The sequence below is a fragment of the Somniosus microcephalus genome, chromosome 5 (genome assembly GCF_052327205.1).
Source record: "Somniosus microcephalus isolate GS21.2 chromosome 5, FLI_Smic_1.0, whole genome shotgun sequence".
NCBI classification, from domain to species: Eukaryota; Metazoa; Chordata; class Chondrichthyes; order Squaliformes; family Somniosidae; genus Somniosus; species Somniosus microcephalus.
In genome coordinates, this window is record NC_140991.1 from 244,933,253 (window position 1) to 244,954,526 (window position 21,274).

General features: G+C 49.3%; 1 protein-coding gene across 7 annotated transcripts in view; it reads right to left on the minus strand.

Moving 5' to 3' along the window:
- Nucleotides 1-21,274, minus strand: part of mak (male germ cell-associated kinase) — a 374,380-nt gene that overhangs the window by 216,060 nt on the left and 137,046 nt on the right. The window lies entirely within an intron of this gene.

Genomic DNA, 21,274 nt, shown 5'->3' on the forward strand with positions numbered 1-21,274 from the left:
GGGGGAACGCCAGCAGCCCCGACAGCTAAGTACCAGGCTTTTAGTCCCCTTGAAAAACAAGCAATATTAAAAGACCTAGGGACACTGAAGCCATGCTGTACCAATGTAGAGTTTTGGAGAAGTCTCGAGGAGGCATGGGACATACATGACCTACATCCTTGGGACTTACATCAGCTGGTTAGAGCCAAATGTCCCCGGGAGAAATGGAGGGATGTTGGAGGAGCTGCAGATCTTGCAGGCCAACGCAGTGGACAACGCCAGTAACCCTGAACGCTGATAAGGCAACACAATGGCAAGCTTATAATCCCTTTAAAACGGCAGTACAAGCAGTCTTGGGAGGATCAACACCAAATTGGGGACGCATAATGTTAGTGAAACAGCGGAAAGGGGAAAATAGCGGTGATTATGGTGAACGACTGTTTACCGCTTATCAAGAGTCATCGGGACAGGCTAATCACCAAATGACTGATGGGGCCTTCATACAGATGTTTAAAGACGGACTGTCCCAATGCCATCAGGCAATATTAAAGATGGAGGTAGTGACTGCCGATACTTACGATGCGGTGGTGCGATGGGCATGTCAGGTTGATGCAAAGGAGGCCGAGAGGGCGCCCGTCATTAAGCAGGAAAGAGTGGGAGCAGCGGCTACTGGGGCAGGGGCGGTCCAGAGGAAGAAGGGAGCGTGTTTTAATTGCGGGAAATTGGGACACATGGCCAAAGAATGTCTCGCCCCTAAACAAAACAGACCCGTGTGTACCAACTGTAAAAAGGCCGGACATACGTCTGACAAATGCTGGACAAAGAAAGGCGACCAGCAGACAGAGTCCGGTACTAATGGCCCCTTCTTTGAGGAGTTCCTTCAGTATGTGAAGGAAAAGGGAGGCCAGTGACAAATGGCGGCCCCCTTAAAAAGGAAGGAGATGGAGGACCCCCGGGTGTATGTATCAGCGCTGCTAGGGGGCCGGCAGTGCGACATGTTGATAGACACGGGGGCATCTGTATCAATCACGGATTTGCCTCTCCCTCTGACCAAACACAGAATAAACATAATAGGGGTAGGGGGGGGAAACGTATAAAGGCATACCGTAGTGAGGTACAAGTATTAAAGTTAGAGGGACAATTATTACCCGCACAGTTTTGTGTGTCCCAACAGCGAGGGAACTATTTTGGGGATTGATTTACTCAAAGAATTTAAGTTGTTAATAGACTCAAGTCAAGGAAAACTAACGTGGGCTAAGGAAGATGGGAATAAAGACAGCTGTTTGGCACTGGTGGGGAGTGCGAAGACACTAACCCAAGATTGGAAGGAGGAAGGGGACTTTGGGACAATATGTGAGGCGATAAAATCGGTATGGGCCGCCTCAAAGCAGGATACTGGATTGGTCACAACCAAACTCATATGTGTCCCTGGACCTAATCACAAACCCCATAAACAATATCCCATTAAGCCCGAAGCGAAGAAAGCAGTAGAAAGTATCGTGAGGCAATTAGAAGGGGAATAATACGACAAGTAGAAAGTACAACCAATTCACCGACATGGCCGGTTAAGAAACCTGACGGATCTTATTGCCTTACTATTGATTATACTGCGCTAAACAGGGTAACCCCAAAATTACACCCTATAGTGGCGAGCCCAGCCACTATATTAAACGGATTAAGCCCAGAACATAAGATATTTACCGTACTAGATATAGCTAATGGATTCTGGTCTCTACCATTAGATCAGGACTCACAGGAGAAATTTACATTTACTGTAGGGGATAGACAATACACGTGGCCTCGGCTGCCTCAAGGATTTCATAATAGCCCGGCGATATTTCACCGGGTAATGAGTTCATTATTAGAGTCAGTAGACCTGACTCCCTATCATAGTACAATACTACAATATGTGGACGATTTATTAATAGCGTCAGAAGACAAAAGAGGACATGCAGCAGCCCTGGTTGTAACATAAGGACATAAGAAATAAGAGCAGGAGTAGGCCAATCGGCCCCTCGAGCCTGCTCCGCCATTCAATAAGATCATGGCTGATCTGATCCTAACCGCCAATCTATTATCACAGAACCATCTCCTGAATCTAACAGAATTAGACACATGAAATAGGAGCAGGATCAGGCTACACGGCCCCTGGGCCCGCTCCGCTACCCACAGGGCCATGACCGATCCGAACCTAGACTCATGTCCAAATTCCTGCCCACTCCCCGTAACCCTTAATTCCCTTTACTTCTAGGAAACTGTCTATTTCTGTTTTAAATTTATGTAATGATGTAGCTTCTACAGCTTTTTGGGGCAGCATATTCCATGGACCTACCACTCTCTGAGTGAAGTAGTTCCTCCTCATCTCAGTTTTGAAAGAGCAGCCCCTTATTCTAAGACTATGCCCCCTAGTTCTAGTTTCACCCATCATCGGGAACATCTTCCCTGCATCCACCCGATCCAACCCCTTCACAATCTTATATGTTTCAATAAGATCGCCTCTCATTCTTCTGAACTCCAATGAGTAGAGTCCCAATCTACTCAACCTCTCCTCATATGTCCATCCCCTCATCCCCGGCATTAACCGAGTGAACCTCCTTTGTACTGACTCGAGAGCAAGTATGTCTTTTCTTAAGTATGGACACCAAAACTGTATGCAGTATTCCAGGTGCGGTCTCACCAATACCTTGTACAACTGAAGCAATACCTCCCTATTTTTATATTCTATCCCCCTAGCAATGAAAGCCAACATTCCATTGGCCTTCTTAATCACTTGCTGCACCTGCATACTAACCTTTTGAGTTTCGTGCACCAGGACCCCCAGATCCCTTTGTACTTCAGTACTTTCCAGTTTCTTGCCATTAAGATAATAACTTGCTCTACGATTTTTCCTGCCAAAGTGCATAACCTCACACTTTCCAGTATTGTATTCCATCTGCCAAATCTCTGCCCACTTACTTAGCCTGTCTATGTCCCCTTGCAGGTTTTTTATGTCCTCCTCACTCACTACTTTCCCCCCCATCTTAGTATCATCTGCAAACTTTGATATGTTACACTCGGTCCCCTCCTCCAAATCGTTAATATAGATTGTAAAGAGTTGGGGACCGAGCACTGACCCCTGCGGAACACCACTAGTTACTGATTGCCAGTCTGAGAATGAACCATTTATCCCAACTCTCTGCCTTCTGTTAGATAGCCAATCCTCTATCCATGCCAGAATATTACCCCCAATCCTGTGATTTTTTATCTTAAGCAATAATCTTTTGTGTGGCACCTTGTCAAATGTCTTTTGGAAGTCTAAATACACTACGTCCACTGGTTCCCCTTTATCCAACCTATATGTTACTTCCTCAAAGAACTCCAGCAAATTTGTTAAACATGACTTCCCCTTCATAAAACCATGCTGACTTTGTCTTATTAAATTATGATTATCCAAATGTCCTGTTACTGTCTCCTTAATAATGGACTCCAAACTTTTACCTACCACAAATGTTAGGCTAACCGGTCTATAGTTTCCAGCCTTCTGTCTACTGCCCTTTTTAAATAAGGGTGTTACATTAGCAGTTTTCCAGTCTGCCAGGACCTTTGCCGAGTCCAGGGAGTTTAGGAAAATTATTACCAATGCATCCACAATCCCTACTGCCACTTCCCTCAAGACCCTAGGATGTAAGCCATCCGGTCCAGGTGATTTATCCGCCTTGAGTCCCATTATTTTACCGAGTACCACTTCCTTAGTGATTTTGATCGTGTTTAGCTCCTCCCCCCCTTTAGCCCCCTGTTTGTCCAGTGTTGGGATATTCTTAGTGTCCTCTACTGTAAAGACTGATACAAAATATTCATTCAGTGTTTTTGCCATCTCCATATTTCCCACCATTAATTTCCCGGTCTCATCCTCTAAGGGACCAACATTTACTTTAGCCACCCTTTTTCTTTTTATATAACTATAAAAACTCTTACTATCTGTTTTTATATTTTTTGCTAATTTACTTTCATAATCTATCTTCCCTTTCTTAATGAATCTTTTTGTTATTTTTTGCTGTCTTTTAAAGTTTTCCCAATCCTCTATCCTCACACTAGATTTGGCTACCTTACATGCCCTTGTTTTTAGTCGAATACTATCCTTAATTTCTTTACTTAGCCACGGATGGCTGTCTTTTCTTTTACACCCTTTTCTTCTCAGTGGAATATATTTTTTTGGAAGTTGTAAAATAACTCCTTAAATGTACACCACTGATCATGTATCGTCTTACCCTTTAATCTATTTTCCCAATCCACTCTACTCAATTCCGCTCTCATACCTTCATAGTCTCCTTTATTCAAGCTTAGCACGCTTGTTTGAGATCCAACCTTCTCACCCTCTAATTGAATATGGAATTCAACCATGTTATGGTCACTCATTCCAAGGGGATCCTTTACTAGGACATTTTTAATTAATCTTGTCTCGTTACACAGGACCAGATCTAAGGTTGCTTGCCCCCTGGTCGGTTCAGTTACATACTGCTCAAGAAACCCATCCCTAATACACTCAATGAACTCATCCTCAAGGCAGCCCTGCCCAATTTGATTTGTCCAATTAATATGATAGTTAAAATCCCCCATAATTATCGATGTTCCCTTATTACAAGCCTCAACTATTTCCTGATTGATACTCCGTCCAACAGAGTTGCAACTGTTCGGAGGCCTATAGACTACTCCCACTAGTGTTTTTTTCCCCTTATTATTCCTTATCACCACCCAAACTGTTTCATTATCCTGATCTGTTGACCCAATATCATTTCTCTGTATTACAGTGATTCCTTCCTTTATTAACATAGCCACCCCACCTCCCCTTCCTTCCTGCCTGTCCTTCCTGATCGTTAAATAACCTGGTATGTTTAATTCCCAGGCATTGTCACCCTGCAGCCATGTTTCTGTAATGGCCACAAGATCATACCCATATGTAGTTATTTGTGCCATTAACTCGTCTATTTTGTTACGAATGCTACGTGCATTCAGATAGAGAACTTTCAAATATGTTTTGTGACAGTTCCTGCTTTTGCCCTTTTTATTACTTTACCTTTTACTCCATACCTTCTGCCCCTTTCTGACACGCACTGGTTTTTAATTTCCCCACTGCTACCTAAGTCTATGACCTTCTCCGTTGTCATTTTTATTATTTGCTCTCTAGGAACCTCCCCCCCACTAGTTAGTTTAAAGCCCTCTCTACAGCCCTAGTTATATGATCCGCCAGGACTCTAGCCCCAGCACTGGCCAAGTGAAGCCCGTCCCAACGGAACAGCTCCCTCCTGCCCCAGTACTGGTGCCAGTGTCCCAGGAAGCAAAACCCATTTCTCCCACACCAGTCTTTGAACCACGCATTTAACTCTCTAATTTTATTTGTCCTAGCCAAATTCGCTCGTGGCTCAGGTAATAATCCAGAGATTATTACCCTTGAGGTTCTGTCTTTTAATTTGACCCCTAGCTGCTCATACTCCTTTAACAGGACCGGCTTCCTCGTCCTATCTATGTCGTTTGTACCAACATGGACCACGACAACTGGATCCACCCCCTCCCACTGCAAGTTTCTTTCCAGCCCAGAGGAGATGTCCTTAACCCTGGCACCGGGTAGGCAACACAGCCTACGGGACTCTCGCTCTCGGCTGCAGAGAACTCTATCTATCCCCCTAATAATACTATCCCCTACCACTACAACATTTCTATTTACTCCCCCCTCTTGAATGGCCCCCCGTTCCACGGTGCTGTGGCCAGGTTGCTCATCCTCCCTGCAGTCCCTGCTCCTGTCCCCACAGGGAGTAAGAACCTCGAACCTGTTGGACAAGAGCAAGGGCTGCGGCTCCTCCAACACTACCTCCTGGATCCCCGTACCTGCCTCGCTCGTAGTCACACCGTCCTGTCCCTGACCATGGGCTACATCTGAATTAATTAACTTCATAGGTGTGACCTTCTCCTGAAACACAGAGTCCAGGAACTTCTCCCCCTCCCTGATGTGTCGCAGTGTCTGAAGCTCAGACTCCAGCTCATCAACACGGAGCTGGAGTTCCTGTTGCAGCAGACACTTGTCACAGACGGAATCACCGTGAGCCTCAATGGGGTTCACCGGCTCCCACATCTTGCAACAGTAACACATCACCTGCTCCATTCTATGTAATTAATTAAATTTTTTATTGTTAGTTATGGACACCCTCTGCCCGATTATAGATGCTAGTATCCCCTTTAATTTATTGGATTTAAATTAAATCAATCCCTCTAATTACACCAGTTAAATGGTTCACCAACAGTCACTCTACACCAGAAAGGCCTTATTAACTACAACCCACAGAGTTAAAGTTTGAAAAGAGCACCTAACACCCCACTTACCCTCTCTCACACTTACCCAAACTCACAGCACTCTCTGCTGACCTCGCACTCAGTGCTTGCTCGCACTAGCAATGGTCTTTTTATACTGTTTGTTTGTTTACAGCCAAATGAGTCACCCCTGCTGATTGGTTAGAAAACTGGTTTTCACTGCCTGCTGTGCCAATTTACTCCTACTGCAGTGGTCTTACAAGCACTAGAAAAGGGTGGATTTAAAGTGAACCCCCAAAAGGCCCAACTCGGAAAGTCCACAGTTACCTACCTGGGACAACAGTTGTCTCAGGGGGCCAGGACCATGCCAGTGTTCGCCGGAAGGCGATTCAAGAAATGCCCAGACCCGTTTCGGTGAGAGGGATCCGGAAGGTCCTGGGCTTATTCAACTATAGTAGGAATTTCATACCAAATTTCGCAGCTATAGCAGAACCAATACAGAGGTTAGTAAAAGGAGGAAAACCCACGATAGCGCCCATTGAATGGGGGCCCGAACAGGAAAACGCATATGACGAATTGAAACGGGCCTTAATAACAGCTCCAGGTTTAGGCTTACCAGATATGAAGAAACCATTCCACATGCACTGTGAGAATGAAGGAGGATTCTATGCAGCAGTAGTTACACAACAACACGGCGATTGGAGGCGACCGGTAGCCTATTACTCCACACATCAATCCCCAGTAGTGGCCGGACTGTCGCGATGCGTAGCGGCGCTTGATTGCGCTGCCTGGGCGGTTAAAGTTAGTGAACCAACCGTAATGACAGGGGATATCACCCTACACACTCGACATACATTGGTAGAAATGCTAAATACGGGAAAATTAAGGTCAGTCTCCAATATGCATAGAGCTCGGTGGGAAGCGGTTTTATTACCGGTGGATCAGTCAGTTAAAATAATTCAAGATACAGGGGAAAATCCCGCAGAGGGCATCTTGAGTGCGGGAGGCCTGCACCAGTGTTCTGAGATACAAGGGGAATTCGAGGAAAACCAAGTGCAGGATGAGCCACTGACCGAAGCTCAGCTCACCCTGTATGTAGATGGATCTAGGGGATATATCAATGGGTCCCCGAGAACAGGATGGGCAGTGGTAAATGACCAATTAGAGACCAAATTATCAGGAAGATTGGACGGAGGACTCTCGGCACAAGTGGCGGACATTGTAGCCCTTACAAAGGCGCTAGAATTAGCTAAGGATAAAACGGTAAACATATATACAGACAGTCGGTATGCGTTCGGGGTTGTGCATGACTATATGACAGCCTGGGGACATAGAGGTTTTGTAACGACCGGAGGGGAACCTATTAAACACCAGTTGCGGATATAGGCTGTCCTGCAGGCAGCAGAAGGGCCAGTGCAGGCGGCCGTCATTAAGATTAAAGCACACCAAAAGGGACAAAAGTGGCAATCTGTGTGTGGAGCCGGAAGATGTAGGAGGGGTTCTAAATGAATTTTTTGCATCTGTTTTCACTATGGAGAAGGACGATGTAGACATAGAAATAGGGCGGGGGGACTGTGATATGCTCGAACATATTAACATCGAGCGGGAGGAGGTATTGGCGGTTTTAGCTGGCCTAAAAATGGATAAATCCCCAGGCCCGGATGAAATGTATCCCAGGCTGCTGTGTGAGGCAAAGGAGGAGATTGCGGGGGCTCTAACACATATATTCAGGACCTCTCTGGCCACAGGGGATGTGCCAGAGGACTGGAGAACCGCTAATGTAGTACCATTATTCAAGAAGGGTAGTAGGGAAAAACCGGGGAACTACAGGCCAGTGAGCCTAACATCAGTGGTAGGAAAATTATTGGAAAAAATCCTGAGGGACAAAATTTGTCTCCACTTGGAGAGGCAAGGATTAATCAGGGGTAGTCAACATGGCTTTGTCAAGGGAAGATCATGTCTGACTAATTTGATTGAATTTTTTGAGGGGGTGACTAGGTGTGTGGATGAGGGTAACGCAGTGGATGTGGTATACATGGATTTCAGTAAGGCCTTCGATAAAGTCCCGCACAGGAGACTGGTCAAGAAGGTAAGAGCCCATGGAATCCAGGGTGCCTTGGCACATTGGATACAAAACTGGCTTAGTGGCAGAAGGCAGAGGGTGATGGTCGAAGGTTGTTTTTGTGACTGGAAGCCTGTGGCCAGTGGGGTACCACAGGGATCGGTGCTGGGTCCCTTGCTGTTTGTGGTCTACATTAATGACTTGGATATGAATGTAAAGGGTATGATCAGTAAGTTCGCGGATGATACAAAAATTGGTAGGGTGGTAAATAGCGAGGAGGGTAGCCTCAGTCTGCAGGACGATATAGATGGGTTGGTCAGATGGGCGGAACAGTGGCAAATGGAATTTAACCCGGAAAAGTGCGAGGTGATGCACTTTGGGGGGACTAACAAGGCAAAGGAATACACAATGAATGGAAAGACCCTAGGCAAGACGGAGGGTCAGAGGGATCTGGGTGTGCAAGTACACAGATCCCTGAAGGCGGCGGAACAGGTGGATAAGGTGGTAAAAAAGGCATATGGGATACTTGCCTTCATTAGCCGAGGCATTGAATATAAGAACAAGGAGGTTATGATGGAGCTGTATAAAACACTGGTTAGGCCACAGCTGGAATACTGTGTGCAGTTCTGGTCGCCACACTACAGGAAGGATGTGATCGCGTTAGAGAGGGTGCAGAGGAGGTTCACCAGGATGTTACCAGGGCTGGAGCGCTTCAGCTATGAAGAGAGACTGGGCAGATTGGGTTTGTTTTCCTTGGAGCAGAGGAGGCTGAGGAGGGACATGATTGAGGTGTACAAAATTATGAGGGGCATAGATAGGATGGATGCTGAGGAGCTTTTTCCCTTAGTAGAGGGGTCAATAACTAGGGGGCATAGATTCAAGGTAAAGGGCGGGAGGTTTAGAGGGGATTTGAGAAAGAACTTTTTCACCCAGAGGGTGGTTGGAGTCTGGAACTCACTGCCTGAAAGGGTTGTGGAGGCAGAAACCCTCACAACATTTAAGAAGCATTTGGATGTGCACTTGAAATGCCATAGCATACAAGGCTACGGGCCAAATGCTGGAATATGGGATTAGATTAGACAGGGCTTGATGGCCGGCGTGGACACGATGGGCCGAAGGGCCTCTATCCGTGCTGTATGACTCTATGACTCTATGACTCTAACAGAAAGGGAATCAGGCCGCGGATGCCGTGGCACAAAAGGCCCTAGAGCAGGAAATTGAGGAAAAAGATGGGGAGAAAGTGGGAAGTCTGCAGATTGAGGAAATTAATGTTGTTAAGCTACATGAGGACACGGGACAGGCGGAGAAGTGGGAATGGTACCAGGCAGGTGGGCGACAAGATGCAGACTTGGTATGGAGAAAAGAGGGGAAAGCCATAGCTCCGACTTGTATTTGACAAATGTTATTGGAAATGCATCATATAATAGCTCATACAGGCCGCAGACCTATGATTGAAATGGTCTCAAAAGAGTGGTGGTGGCCTGGGTTGGGGCGAGATGTGGCTAAACACGTGCGCCCAGCATAACCCTGGTCGCCTGGTTAAGATACGAATGGCACATCAGCCGCGCCCCAGGGGGCCTTGGGAAAACATACAGATAGATTTTACCGGCCCCCTTCCTACCTCAGAAATCACAGAAATCACAGAAACCCCACAATGCAGATAAAGGCCATTTCGGCCCATCGAGCCTGCACCGACACATATCCCACCCGATCCCCGTAACCCCTGCACCAACACATATCCCACCCAATCCCCGTAACCCCACGTATTTAATCCCCCTAACACTAAGGGTCAATTTATCATAGCCAATCAACCTAACCCGCACATCTTTGGACTGTGGGAGGAAACCGGAGCACCCGGAGGAAACCCACGCAAACACGGGGAGAATGTGCAAACTCCACACAGACAGTCGCCCGAGGCCGGATTCGAACCCGGGTCCCTGGTGCTGTGAGGCAACAGTGCTAACCACTATGCCACCGTGCTGCCCTCGAGGGGCAAATGGTATTGCCTGGTCATCATTGACCAATTCACCCGATGGGTTGAGGCCTTTCCTACTCGAAATCGTACCGCTACCACGGTAGCACATATTTTGGCTGAGGAAATAAACCCAAGGTGGGGACTACCCCTCCAACTTGACTCGGATCAGGGGACGCACTTTACAGGATCCATAATAATGACAGTCTGTGGACTCATGGGTATAAAACAAAAGTTTCACATCCCTTACCAGCCTCAGAGCTCGGGAATGGTTGAACGCATGAACCGAACCCTGAAGACAGCCCTGGCCAAGGCTATACAGGATACGAGGAAATCTTGGGTGGATGTGTTACCTATTATCTTAATGAAGCAACGGGCCACCCCCAACCGTACGATGGGGTTGTTACCGTACGAGTTAATGACAGGAAGGGCGATGCAACTCCCGGAGGGAATAATAACAGGAGGTGCGGATGTAGGGCCATTGAAGGACAGGCTCCGTCGATATGTCCTTGAGTTAAGTAAGCAATTAAAGGAGATGCGACAACAAACAAGGGATAAACAGGTTAAAATAGATAATGAGAAGGAACAGTTCCCCTTCCCAGATGTCCCTCCGGCAGGGACCAAAGTAATGGTTAAAAATTTACCTGGCAAACCCGGGTTCGCCCCAAAATGGTCGGGACCATACCAGGTTATAATCAGTGGAGATACATGTGCTTGCATCGATATGAAGGGCATGGGACGTTGGAAGCACTGGACGCAGCTGAAGGTCTATGATCCCTCGTCAGTGTGAGTGATGTCTGAACCACTGATACAGAAATTCAAACCTGGAACCTTTGAATTAGAACCAACAATGAGGGTCACGGTTCAAGCCTATGTGTTTTGCTTTTGATATTTGTCCTTGTCTGGATCTTCGAATATCTGTGGCACCGTGCACAGGGCGCTGCCTTTGTGGCTCACAGACATGGCCAACAGGAGGGAGAGGAGACAAGGCCAAATGATCAGGGAAATGTGAATACAGTAGAGGTAGAGGTAAATGAGTTTGGGCCACTGGTGACTGTCTAGATAATTATGTCTGTCCAGAATTTCAGAGCGAACCTCACAAGCAAAAATGGTGAAATTAACTTTGACGTTGTGTATGTGTTTATTGGGGGCCTGCCTGCTGATATTGAGACGGGCCCCAGAGCCGAAAAGCACAAAAAGAAGCCCAAGAGAATTAAATGTAAATACCTTTTTGTATATGTCCTACCAGTGTGCAGCGCAAGCGGGGAAGACGGAGGGGTGTTGGGTATGTGCGCACGTACCTATACACTCAAAGGGGGGCATTCCCTTGCGACCGGTCCCCTTTAATGCATTGGAGATGGCCGAGTGGTTAATTTGCAAAATCAATACTGTGAGGACTCTTGTAGAATGGGGGTTTAGATAGAAGTTAGAAGCAGAGGGCTGGAGAAGTGCAGGTTACAGCCTCACCACTTTCAAGGGATGGTACCAGCCTAAATATAATCGGTCTCGACAACCCCCGTTCTTGGTCCTCACCAACACCTTGAGAGTCGAAAGGCCCCGAGGACAGGGAGTGGGATGGAGCCACCGTAAACAGCGATATCTCTTGCAGACGGTTGGCAGTCGTGACCCGCTGACCTTTGGAGAATGGAACGTTAACCGAACCCTGAACAAAACCAGTGGGGGCCCCTGGAAGGGCAAAGTCACCAAGATGAACAATGTATGGACAAATTATACGGCATATAATGGTACATACTTTATCTGTGGCCATAAAGATTGCCACAATCATGGACTGGGTTCTGTTATCTGGGTTACGTGGTCCCCTACACTAGGTTTGTAGACCACCTCTCACAAGTACAGGGGAACCACATACAGAAAAGAGACCTGTCATCGGCCCAACGATTCTTTGGTGTCTTGCTTGCTCCACTTGGGGTAGGACTGAGCGTGGATGAGTTACGGAGATTGGAAAGAGTACTAGAAACAACAGCCAATGATACGGCTGGGGCTCTTAGTGACGTCAGCGCCGAAATGGTGGCGATCTGCACGGTGGCCCTGCAGAACAGGATGGCCTTGGATTATTTACTGGCTAAGGAGGGGGGCACGTGCACACTGATTGGGACGGAGTGTTGTACCTATATCCCAGATAACTCACGGTGGCATAGTGGTTAGCACTGTTGCCTCACAGCGCCAGGGACCCGGGTTCAAATCTGGCCTCGGGCGACTGTCTGTGTGGAGTTTGCACATTCTCCCTGTGTCTGCGTGGGTTTTCTCCGGGTGCTCCGGTTTCCTCCCACAGTCCAAAGATGTGCAGGTTAGGTTGATTTGGCTATGATAAATTAACCCTTAGTGTTAGGGGATTAAATACATGGGTTACGGGGATGGGGTGGGATATGTGTCAGTGCAGGCTCGATGGGCCGAAATGGCCTCTATCTGCACTGTAGATTCTGTGATTCTGTGATAACTCTGAGAAAATTACCAATCTGGCAGACCACATCCGGAAGGAGGTGGAGAAACTGAAACAGCCACTGACTTCGACCTTATGGAATTGGGCGACCGGTTGGTTGGGGTCGATTGGGACTTCACTGGTATGGGGTTGATATTATTCTTTGTAATAATAATCATGTTATACTGTATGTTCTTATTGCTGAAATGTTGCTGTGCCCGAATGACAAAGAATGCTGTTCCAGCTGCGCCAATTAGGCCGGAATATGACGAACTCGGGTTCATTTAGAAGAACAAACCATTTTGGCTTGCGTGTAGATAGAGATTTAAAAAAGGGGTTGGAATGAAGTAAGGGCAGACCATTGGTTCTGACATAAGGCACAAGAAGAAGCAGAGTTGTGTACCGCTAGTCTAATCATGGTATGATGGTTCCCAGGGCAAATCAAGCTTTGGCCAGGGACCAACCTGTAAGGGCAAAAAATTATGCTTAGGAAGAATAAGGGAGGTAAAGGGTGCTTTAGAGGATTTAGGTTAAGGCTGAGTTAAGCAACTGGCAGGACATAGGTATAATCTCGCTCAAACTGGTACTGACAATAACCGCATTTACTTGTTTCTCACTGTGAGAGTAGGGTTGCGAAATACCAACATGTCACGCGAAAGTGTATAGTGATATAATTAAGTTGTTTTTGAAAGAAGTTAGCTAACGGTATAGTAATATAATTAAGTTGTTCTTGAAAGAAGTTAGCTAACGGTACAGTAATATAATTAATTGTTTTATAATTAAGTTGTTTTTGAAAGAATGTGATTGAAGGTTGCTAAGGTACCGGATTGGCCAAAGAATTAATGTAATAACTGCTGATATCGGTACCTTTCCGGCTTTTTGAACTGTATAAAAGCAGCTCGGCTGCCATTGTAAAACCAAGAAGAGGGTTATTAGACTGCGGAGTTTTTAGAACCCTTCTCCCGAAGCGCTTCGTATAATAAACTGTGTGTCTTTACCTTAAACAGAGGAGAGTGAATTTATTTACACTAACAGTAGATGCACAAGGGCATGAACATGGGTGTTTACCAAAATGTTAGTGTTAAGTTTCAGTTCTATTTATGACACACATAAATTTATTCCTTTGCACTACTTTCCCATCTTGTCCATTTTTGCCTGCTACCTGGGAAGTGGCCTTGTCACTTGGAGTGACTAGTGAGACATTACTTAACCTCGAGCAATGTGGGTTTGGTTGACAGAAACGGTTTGGTCATTTTAGGACTGCTTTGTCGTGTTGTTGGGCAGGGTGGGGGAAGTTGGTGCAGCATCTGGGAGCCAGATGGTGCATCTTAACTAAATCGGGCCATTAGGAGGCCATCCCGGGCAGCAATTTGCACCACTGCTGGTGCCATCTTCCACTTCAGGTTCTTCCTCCTCATAAGAGGCTGTGCACTCTGTCCTTTGCTCCTCTTGCAACTCCAATCCTCGCTGCTGCACTATGTGTGCAGCGCGCAGCATACGACGATGATTCTGGAGACCCTGGCTGGTGCGTACTGAAGAGCTTCTCCAGATCTGTTAAGGCATCTGAATCCCATCTTCAGCATGGCGTTTGTTTGCTCTGTGACACATCTGGTGGACTGTGGCTTTCATTATAGTGCTCCTCAGCCTCATTGCTTGGCCTCCTCAAAGGTGTCATCAGCCGCATTTTCAGAGGATAGCCCTGGTCTCCGAGCAGCCAGCAAGTCTCTTTGGAGGTGCGAAGTGCTGAGGGAGGGTGGACTGTGGTGGAGGACGAAAGAGTCATGATAGCTGCCAGGGAATCTGGCACACATGCATGATGATCATTTTATGGTTGCAGACGAGCTGCACATTGAGGGAGTGGAAGCCCTTCCAGTTCACAAACATTTCTGGGTAATCTGGGGGTGCCCTGCACCTGTGGGAAGCCAGCCAGAGCCGCAAAGCTGAGCACCCGCTCAGTAACACTGTCCTCATCAGTGGCAAAGTTTATATAAGTGAAACATGGTATCGGTCACCTGGGTGATGCATTTGTGGGCGGCCGACTGCAGGATCCTGCAAATGTCTGCTGCAGATCCCTGGAAGGAGTTGGTGGCGAAGAAATCGAAGGTGGGGGTGACTTTGACAGCCACTGGTAAGGCGTGCCCAGCAGGTCTTCTTCCAGCAAGCTATAAATGTCTGCGATGACCTGGCACGATAGCCTGAGCCTCCCGAAGCACTGCTATTCAGTCATGTCCAGGAAGCTCATCCTCTGCCTCTATACCGTGTTGGGGGTATCGCCTCCGGTGCAGTGCACTCCTGTGCTGATCCTCTCTCTCCTGTGGAGCATCAGGTCAGTGAGGAGAAGGCTGCTGGTGTTGTTGGTGCTGTGGCTCATCTTGGTCAGAATCTGAGGTCAAAGGTGAGACAGCATAAGCAGCACCCATGCTGATCTGATAGATGCGAGGTAAAGTGGAGATCAGAGGCACAAGCCTCTAATGTAGTAAGAGTGATTTGCAATGTGGTGAGAGTGGCTTCCGAGGTTGCAGAAATCACCTGCAGACTCCAGAAAGCAAAATCTCTGCACAAAATGGTGTCACAAGAGCCTTTCCCTTAGGCAAGGAAGCAGATGTATGGTGTGTGTGATGTGCCTCAATAAATCCGAGACTCAATGTTAACTGAACAAAGCAAGGCTTTTATTAACTTAGAAGGTAACACACAGTGGAGAAGTGTCTCCCATCCAGAGGTCGGCTGTACTGGATGTGAGACACGCTGGGCCTGCTTAAGTAGGGGCCAGGTATGGGCGGAGCCCTACACACAATAAAATATAGGTGAGGAAATGGAACTGAGGTAAAGGAAATGAAACTGAAACTAAACCACAGTCACAGGCACAATCACACACAGAGAATACAGATGAGTGATGAATGGCATATTTCATCACATTCACCCCTTCTATAGATTTAGTCTGTTCACAAGATGGCGGACCCCACGAGGTCGGGCAAGATGGCGTCCAAGATGGCCTCTCCCACGGCGCACACGCGGCGGTGGCGGGTTTTCCGGCGGGGTTCCCTCTGCACACCTTCCCGAAGTGCCCCTTCTTACCGCACTTGAAGCAGGTGGTGCCTTTCGCCGGGCACAGGTTTCTGGTGTGTTTCGGCTGTCCGCAGAAGTAGCAGTTGGGGCCTCGACGCGTCGCGGCTGTCGTAGGGCTTCTGGGGGGAGAGCGGGGCCCCGACGGTGTCAGGCTGCCGGGCGGGGAAGGTGCCTTCCAAGATGGCAGCGCCCTTGGTGCACACGTGGCGGCGTGGGCGGCGCGGGCTGAAGAGTAGGCGTCTGAGTTTCTCTGGGCCACATCCAGGGATCGCGCTGTGTCCACAGCCTGTTTCAGGTCCAATCCCGTTTTCTCCAGTAGTCTCTGCCGGATGTAAGTGGAGCTGAGGCCTGTGATAAAGGCATCACGACCAAGCTCGTCAGTGTACACTGCGGCTTTTACATCTTGGCACTTGCAGTCTTTGTCAAGCGTTTTCAGGGTGACTAGGAACTCATCCAGCGATTCCCCAGGTCGCTGTGCGCGAGTAGCGAGCAGATGCCTAGCATACACCTCATTCGTAGGCTGCTGGTAATGCGCCTTTAAGATGTCGCAGGCGGCCGGGTACGTGTCGGCGTCTTGGATGAGGGGGTAAACCCGGTGGCTTACCCAATTCCGCAGGATTCCGAGTTTCATACTTACAGCGTCCGTAGCGCCTGTGATGGCTGCGGAATTGTCCAGGAAGAATTCCATACACTTAAACCAGTGTCCGAAGCGTGCCGATGCGTCCGAAGCATGCTGGTCCAAATCCAAACGTTCGGGTTTCAAGAGTTGATCCATTGTGTTGAAAAATAAGTTAATAAAATTGGTGTGCCTCAATAAATCCGAGACTCAATGTTAACTGAACAAAGCAAGGCTTTTATTAACTTAGAAGGTAACACACAGTGGAGAAGTGTCTCCCATCCAGAGGTCGGCTGTACTGGATGTGAGACACGCTGGGCCTGCTTAAGTAGGGGCCAGGTATGGGCGGAGCCCTACACACAATAAAATACAGGTGAGGAAATGGAACTGAGGTAAGGGAAATGAAACTGAAACTAAACCACAGTCACAGGCACAATCACACACAGAGAATACAGATGAGTGATGAATGGCATATTTCATCACAGTGTGTATTTATGCACTTTTTCCAGCTATCACTTAATGAACTAGCGCAATGGTCACTGACCTCCCACTTCCCCTTCACAGACGAGCTTCCAAGGTCCGTGAATCATGTGCGCAACCAGTTAAAGTTGAAGGCCTAGAAATTGGGTATAGCCCCGCTTGAGGCGTTAGAACTGGCGCTGCGCAAAGTTTATAGCCAGACGCAACTTATCGCCGCCTGGCGCGATATTGGGTTGCATCGCCCCCAAAGGTGATTGAGGCGTGACTTCAGACGTTGCACGGGACTCCTAAGGCGCAAAACTTCCGGTGCAACCCAATATCGGCGCGGACGGGCGCAGCGCAGGTGCTCTCAATTACCGAAAACCACAAGACTTCCAGGTGCCGGCTGGCTCTTAAAGGGGTGGGTCAGTCAGCCTCAGCTTCCACACTCAGCGCCTTGTAGGCCTCAGAATCGGCGCAGGCCCTTCTCTGGCGCAAAAACCTTGGACCAGATGGAGAAGGTGAGACAGAGAGCAGAGCGTTTCAGCAACGAGGCTCTGGAGCAATTGGTGGCCGCAGTGGAGCGCCGGCGAGATGTTCTCTACCCAGACAATGGCAGGAGGCCGAATCAAAAGGAATACCGCCGAGCTTGGAGGGATGTTTCTCAGAGGGTCAACTCCAGCAGCATGGTGACCAGGAGCCCTGTACAGTGCAGGAAGAAATTTAACGACCTCACTCGGGTCGTGAGGGTGAGTGGTGTTTATTCAAACTTCTGAATCCCTCCATCTGCACCTGACTTTATGGCTACAGGGTGCGCGATGCCCCAATGGCCATGTGTCAGCAAGCACCCATGGCCCCTTCTGGGCACACACATGCACATTTGACTCAGGGCATTATGTAAGGGCTCTTCCACCATGGGGGGCATGAGATGATCACTCAGGGCATTATGTAAGGGCTCTTCCACAATGGGGGGCATGAGATGATCACTCAAGGCATCATGTAACATAACTTCCCCTTCTTTCCCCTGCAGTCCAAGCTGGCGAAGGATCGCAAAGACCAGCTTCGAACCGGTGGAGGACCTCCACAAGTGGTCACTCTCACAGATCTCGAGGAGAGAGTGCACTAGATTCTTGGAGGACGTCTGAGTGGTCCCGTTACCACTGCAGCTGCCGACCCCATTGTCGACAGCGATGGTAAGGTTCTCACCTTTTACAGCTGTCTCCTTCCACTTGGTCCCCCCGCCAGCATGCTTTCTCACTGTGGAGCCATGTCATAGCCTTGCCGCAATCTGGCATGCCTTGCTGCCAACCTGTCCTTTTGCTAAAGCCACTCTTCCACCTCCCTGCTTTCAGATGCTGCATCACCAGCTCGGGATCCGGGCCCTGAAGCTGCCAGTGCCAGTGCCTCCGGAGGCGAGGATCCGGAGGAAGCCGGACCATCCGTTCCAGCCACAGGGGAGACTTCACATCTGCAGACTGGGGATAGTAGTTCCCTGGAGGGGAGGGGGGGGTGCTCTGATGAGGAGCCAGTTGCCGGAACAAGCGGCCTGCAGCAACGCGAGGAGAGTAGGCAAGTTTGGCCACCGGCTCCCCGGAGCGCAAGGCAGGGAATGATGACTGCTGCACAGAGTGCAGAGGAGGTGCGGAGTCTGGCTGAAATGAGCACCCAGGCTCGGCTCAGGCACACTGAGCTTATGGCTGCAGTGGGGAGGATGCCTCAGTCGATAGAAACACTGGCAAAGACTGTGCTGGACTTTGGGGCAGCAATGGAGAGGACTGTCCAGGGCTTCGGGGCAGCAATGGAGAGGACTGTCCAGGGCTTCGAGGCCGCTATGGAAAGGACTGTTCAGAGCTTCGGACAACCCCTGGAAAGGTCTGTCCAGGGCTTGTCCGAGGTAGTGGAACGGACTGCTCCGGCCTTGTCCGAAGCAATGGAAAGAACTGTCCAGGGCTTCTCCGAAGCACTGGCACCTGCCACACAGGTCCTCACTGCTGCCGCGCAGTCACTTGCTGGCCTCATCCACACCCAGATTGAGGCAACGTGAACTCTCACTGCTGCCACCCTATCTGCATCAGTTAGGATCACCCCGGGCCCTTCCAGTACCACACGAGGCCAGGAATCAGTGGAGCAGTCGATTGTGGTGGCTGAGCCGAACCGGTCCCCTCAGAGAGCCAGTGTGTCGTCCGACCATGGTGCAGGTGTCCTCTCTGGGCAGGTGACCATTGCTCATGCCACCGCTGGAACGTCTGCAGTGCAGCTGCCACCACCTGCAGTGCACACTGCTTCCAGCCATGCCCAGATCAAGCAGCCAGCCTCCACACCCTCCAAGCCCAGAGGTCATCCAGGCCGTCCCTCAGGGGCTTCTGCGCTTCCAGACAGTCAGCAGGCATCCCCCAGCCTTGACCCCGCCACTGGGGTTCAATTACGTAGGAGCAGCAGGGAGGGAAGGGGCCGACCGTGAAAGAGAAGTCGGTCTCCATCAAGGGGCCAGCAGTAGAGGGAGTTGCTGAGACGTTTCTTCCTCCAAATTCAAGGACGCCCTCACCTGTTGTGATTGTTTGTGATGGTTTGTTTAGTTTTGCGGCTTTGCCAGAGAGTTGACTGTTATTTTGTTAGTTATGGTTTCTGTTGACATGACGTTGTTATGCTGGAAGGAAGCACTTTTTGGACAATAAAGAATTTTTTTTATTTACAATGGTACTCGTAACTATTTACACTCATGGTGGCCTTCATAGGCTTTGAATGATCCGAACTGCGCAGGACGAATGACAGCCATCATTCCATCAGAGGGGCCTAGAACCAAGTCCTTATGAGCCTCTGACGGACGGCCCTTCCACTTTCAGGAGCCCTCCCATCTTCCTCCTCCTCCGCCTCGTCCGTATGCTCCTCCTCCTCCTCCTCGTCCGCCTGCTCTTCCTCCTCCTCCTCCTCCTCGTCCGCCTGTTCTGCTGGACCTTGAGGGTCAGCTGGCATTGGCTGGGTTCGTCAAATGGCCAAGTTGTGGAGCATGCAGCAGACGACGACGATGCGACCCACTTGCTCCGGCGAGTACTGCAGGGCTCCCCCCGAATGGTCCAGACAGCGGAAACGTTGTTTGAGCACACCAATAGTGTGCTCGACAATGTTCCTGGTCGCCTGATGGCTGCTGTTGTAAAGCTCTTCTGCCGGGGTGGCGGGCAAACGGAGTGGGGTCATGAGCCATGGGCAGAGAGGATAGCCCTTGTCGCCCAGAAGCCAGCCTCGTGGGTGAGCCAGGCCCTCAAAAAGGTCAAAAACTGAGGTCTGCCGCAGGATGAACGCATCGTGGCTGCTCCCAGGGAATTGTGCGTTGACTGCCATGATCATCTGGCGGTAGTCACAGACCAGCTGGACATTGAGGGAGTGGAACCCCTTTCGGTTGCGGAACTCCTCTGGATTCTGCAATGGCGCCCGCAAAGCCACGTGTGTGCAATTTATGGCCCCCTGCACCATGGGGAAGTCCGCAATAGCAGCGAAGCCCTGCGCGCACTCAGCCTGCTTCTCCAGGGTCACAGGGAATGTGATTAATTGACACCTCCTTCTATAGAGGGCAGCTGTCACTTGCCGGATGCAACAATGCACTGCAAATTGTGTTATATTCGCGATGTCCCCAGTGGCTGACTGAAAGGATCCGCTTGCGTAAAAGTTCAGGGCAACAGTCACTTTGACGGCAACCGACAGAGAGGTCCTGCACCGTAGACGCGGCTGCAGATCCTCAGCAAGCAGGTGGCACAGCTCAGTCACAAACTCCTTACCGAATCTGAGCCTTCGCAGACACTGCTCCTCGGACATGGTAAGGTATGACACCTGCTGCCTGAAAACCCTCACAGCGTATCGTCGGATTGGCCGACCTCCATTGCCCTTCCTCCTTCTGGCCAATCCCGGCCCTCTCTCCCGCCGTCTCTGTGCCCCTTCCAAGTGTCCGGCCATGAGGACGTTCCCCTCCAAAGCAGCTCCCATTGCTATGACAGACGGGCAACACGCAGTAATGTCTAGCGCTCCAACTGCTCCGGACAGGCCTGCAGGTCCCAAGTCTTCGAAGGCTAAATCCGAAAAATAGTGTGCAACAGTAGTTCACCAACTCTCTCCAGCAATGAACAGAATGAACAGGCCAAGTGGCTGCAGCTTTTATACTAGAGCTGTCCCCTTTAAATAGCGCCCCCCGACTCCAAGAACGGCCTGGGAACGTTCCATCCAACTGTCACTAATAGCGCCAGGCGGAAAGGTTCCGGGCACCACCGAATATCCGGTCAGGGGTGCCAAAAAGGCGTTGCACACGGAAATGACATCATTAACTGCCTGCGCACGCGGGCGCGCGCTAAGAGTTAGCGCTGGCGCTAAATGGATACGCAATATGGGAGGTGTCACGATCTTCATTGC